The sequence below is a fragment of the Cryptomeria japonica genome, chromosome 7 (assembly GCF_030272615.1).
Source record: "Cryptomeria japonica chromosome 7, Sugi_1.0, whole genome shotgun sequence".
Classification (NCBI taxonomy): domain Eukaryota; kingdom Viridiplantae; phylum Streptophyta; class Pinopsida; order Cupressales; family Cupressaceae; genus Cryptomeria; species Cryptomeria japonica.
Genome location: NC_081411.1, coordinates 41,684,517 through 41,689,231, shown reverse-complemented (window position 1 = coordinate 41,689,231; position 4,715 = coordinate 41,684,517).

Sequence of the window (4,715 nt, the reverse complement as noted above, 5' to 3'; positions counted from 1 at the left end):
AGGAGTTTAGGAGGTCAAGCAATGGAATGGTTCGCAAGTCTACCCAAAGGGATTAAAATGTTTGAAGAGCTAATCCAACTATTTTTACAACAGTACTCATACAACATTCGTCACCTAGTCACTATGATAGAGCTTTGCAATACCAGACAAAAGACAGGAGAACCCTTTCTCACTTTCCTCCAACAATGGAGAAAGATGTTCTCTAGATATTCACGGACTATCCCAGATCTTGAGAAAATGGACATCTTCGTCAACAACTTAGTCCCTAAATTGAAATACAGTGTCCAGATGCAAGTGCACCCTTCATTTAACAAAATGGTAGATAACGCCCTCAGAATGGAAGATGTACTTATCAAAAAGGGAGATATATAACGCCCTCAGAATGGAAGATGTACTTATCAAAAAGGGAGATATATCACTTTGGAAATAAACATTGCAAGGTTCTAGCTCTAAAGAAAAGAGTAACTACTGGAAATATAGCAAAGACAACAACAAGAACGTTGTTAGTGATGGAGTGGTAGATATTGTTCAAGCAAAAACAAAATCCACAATATTTAACTTAGCCAATGGCACACAAGCACTCAAGGCAGCTGAAACTACAACAGAGAATCCCCCAAAGAAAACAAGAGAGTGGTTTAAAGACAAACCTTGGGTCTCAAAGCCTAAGCGTGAGTTTACTCCTCTAGATGAGTCATATGAATCGGCTTTTAAAACTTTATTGGCAAATAATCTGATAACATTGCCAGACAATTCTCGACCCTATGACCCAGAAATTAGACCCAAATGGTGTAGAGAAAATGAGTGTTGTGACTACCATCAGAACAAGGGACATAACATAAACCACTGCATGAAACTCCGACATGAAATACAAGATCTCATTGACGCAGACAAGATCATTGTGGGAAATCACACAACTAATGCTGATCATAAGGCCTTTAAAGATCCCTTACCCACTTATGAACAAGGAGATTCCTCAAAATCCAAGGGAGGAGCTAGAGTCAATTATACTTACACTAACAATGATAATGTGATCAACATGATTGAATCTGTTCAACCTAAATATTGCAATGTGATCATAGTCCAGGATCATCAAAATCAAGCACAAGCTGCTAATGCCGTGACTCGTGCTCAAAGGAAGATTTCTCTCCCAGGAGATAGTTCCTCCACTTTTGATCAAACAACATCAAAACTGCCAAATAAACAAACAGACACAATCATGGCCAAATGAAAGCAACTAGTTTCATCGTCTTCTCCTGGCTATAGTATTGTTGAACAATTAAAGAGAACCAATGCTCAGATCTCCATTCTAGAACTTCTTAAGATCTCTTATGCTCATAAAGAAGTCCTAGACAAGGCTCTACTTACCACCAGTGTTCCTAAAGATTTAGATGTAGATCGGTTTCAATCTATGGTAGGTCACCTGACCTCCCCTCATTACCTCACATTCTCTAAAGAAGATGATAACTCACTAAGTCATCCACATACCAACCATTACCAATTGAAGCCATGATCCATAAACACCACGTTAAACGTGTTTTGATAGATGGAGGCGCTGGGTTGAATATTTGTACTTACAATCTATTAACACAGGTGGGATTCTCTGAAAAATGTTATTGATCCAACAAAGAAGATAACAATCAAGGCTTATGATGAAGAAGAAAGAACTTCTAAGGGATTGGTATCATTACCAATCAAAGTAGGACTTGTGGAGAGAGATATGATTTTTCAAGTCTTGGATCTTCATCTTTCATACAACATCTTACTGGGTAGGCCATGGATTCATGAAATGAAAGCAGTACCATCTACGTACCATCAATGTCTGAAGTTTCCTTATAATGGAGTAGAGGTCACTATTCTTGCTAATACAAGCTATGCCTGCAATGCATTAACGCAAGGTGCTGATGATTTTGTTCCTAATAATAGAGCAGCTTCCACAACTGAAAGTTCAGAATCTCTGCTAAAAGATTTGGAAAAGAAACTGAAAATCACAAACACTAGCATGGATGGTTACAAGATAGAGCCTATACTCTCACTCACGTCTCTTCCTCCATCACCAAGACAGTCAGAAAAACCATCAGAGGGCATGGGGCCACAAACTTCAACTCCAATAGTCATTTATGATGGCACCTTTATACAATCCTCTACTTCTCTTGCAGATGAAATAGAAGGGGATGATGTCCTTAAATCGCTTTTCAAAGAAGACAACACAGATAAAGAAATATGACATTGTGAGATTTCTCCAACGCAATATGGTCCAGGCTATAAGATGCTTCAACGCATGGGATATTCAGGTACTCGTCCTCTCGGCAAATGTCAAAAAGGTATTGTTGAACCTATTCAACTACAAACTAAGTTGACCAATGATAAAGCTAGACTGGGATATGATCCAAGAAAGTCATTAGATCAGAAGCACACACCTCGCCATCAACGTAAGTGGAAGAAAAAGGTGCTACCTCTAGCAACACAAGAAATTAATACTCAACAAACTCAGGAGGAATGTGATGGTGAACAAAAAGAATTACCCACCCAGGGAAAGGAAATAGATGGTAGTCAAGTTCCAGTTGTATTAGCTATGATACCACATGAAGTAGACACTCCAGAGGATATGAGAGATGAAATATACAGAATCAAAGAATTGTTTGCACCACTGAACATTCCGGTCACATATACTGGCAGACAACAAGTAGATGACTCAGAAACTGATTCAAATGAGTATGAATGGGGTCCAGATCACATCTCAGATACATCTACTATAGAAACGCTTGAAGAACTCAAGGATACCGCAGATGATGCACAAGAGCTGATACACCTAAGAATGCAAAAGGAAATAGAAGAAATCAGATTAAAATGACAAGAAGACTATGACCGACAGCTGAAGAAAGAAAGGACACAAGCAAGTCCTTCACCTACCAATTCTCCTAATGAGACAAGACAAATCAAGTATGGAATCACACAAGAAGAACTAGAAGCTAGAGCAAGAGAACCAATCATCAGTCCAGAAGAAGTTGAATGGAATAGACAACAGGGGTTAACAAAATCATCAAAGTCATGTCCACAAGTGTGTCAAATGCAAGCAATCAATGAACCAAATCAAGAAGGAACTTGCAGCATCAAGGATGTGGGTGTTGATACTATATATACCTTCACTAAACCACTTGAAGATGAGTCAGCAACTCCATCCTATGACTCTGATGGCTCAGACATGAGCTCTATCTATGACAACAACTATTCAACAACGCATTATGACTACTCTGTCATGAATAATGAAATACTATCTACTGTTATACTACGGTATGTAGCCCAGTCTGAAGTAGATGATGATGCTAGAAGTAGGTTAGTTGAGTTAGGTCCAATAAATACTAACATGAATGATGATAATCATGTCGTAACTCTTCCTGGTCTCAAGACACATATGCAAGGTAGTATTCTGGAACTCGATTGGTCAGTTCGAAACAATGATGATAGTACCATGAACTCCCTTGAGCCTGTACCAACCTTATCCTCAATACATCAAGAACTGATTGGTAATACTCTTTATAACCAACCCTTGAACGTGCCTACTTTTGCCAATGACTATACACTAGCCTACTATCTCAATGCAGTTGAACCCATGTACTCTTCCACCACCAGCGAACAAAATGAAAACATGACTGAAGCGGATATCAAGTATCTTAGTCGCAAAAACAAGAAAAATAAGAATAAAAGATCTGATAGCGAAAAACACATTGTGGCAGTGTCAGACTCTAAAAAGGAGAAAATAAAGGATGTACCCAAAGGTGAAAACCTCTATGAGGTGCCTAAAGGTGAGGTACTTGATATACTGCCGAGCCACTTCTAGGAGAGATCTTCCATATTGATCGAACCAACTCAGCCAATGAACATTGGGAGTCAAGAGATACCGCATGTCATTCATTTAGCCCAATCACTGTCAGCAGAAGAGTTAAAAGATTTCACCAATCTATTTTTAGAAAAGAAGATTAACTTTGCATGGACATACTCAGATATGCTAGGACTAGATCCTGATCTCATCATGCATCATCTCTCTATTATGCCAGGAGTTAAACCAGTCAAACAAAAACTCCAAAAAATGCATCCTCATGTGGCACTACTAGTCAAGGCTGAACTAGAGAAATTGCTAAAAGCTGGATTTATCAGAGCTATAGACTACGCAGAATGGATATCCAACCTAGTACCTGTATCAAAAGTAGACAAATCTATTAGAGTTTGCACAGATTTCAGGGATCTCAACAAGGCATGTCCAAAAGATGATTTTCCATTGCCCAACATTAACATGATAGTAGATATGACTGCTGGATATGAGATGTATTCATTAATGGATGGATTCTTTGGTTACAATCAGATCAAGATAACACCTAAAGATCAAGAGAAGACAACCTTCACATGTGTGCGGGGAACCTTCTGCTGGAATGTTATGCCATTTGGTCTAAAGAACGCAGGAGAAACTTACCAAAGAGCAGTAACCACTATTTTCCATTATATGATGCATAAAAACATGGAAGATTATGTAGATGACACCCTGGTAAAAACCATGAAGAGATCTACACACATTCAAGAGCTAGGCCTCATATTAGATCGAATGGAAAGATTCAAGCTCTGCTTAAATCCAAAAAAGTGTGCATTTGGAGTCACATCAGGAAAATTACTTGGTTACATAATTTCAAAAAAGGGAATTGAGGTTGATCCTGAAAAGGTCC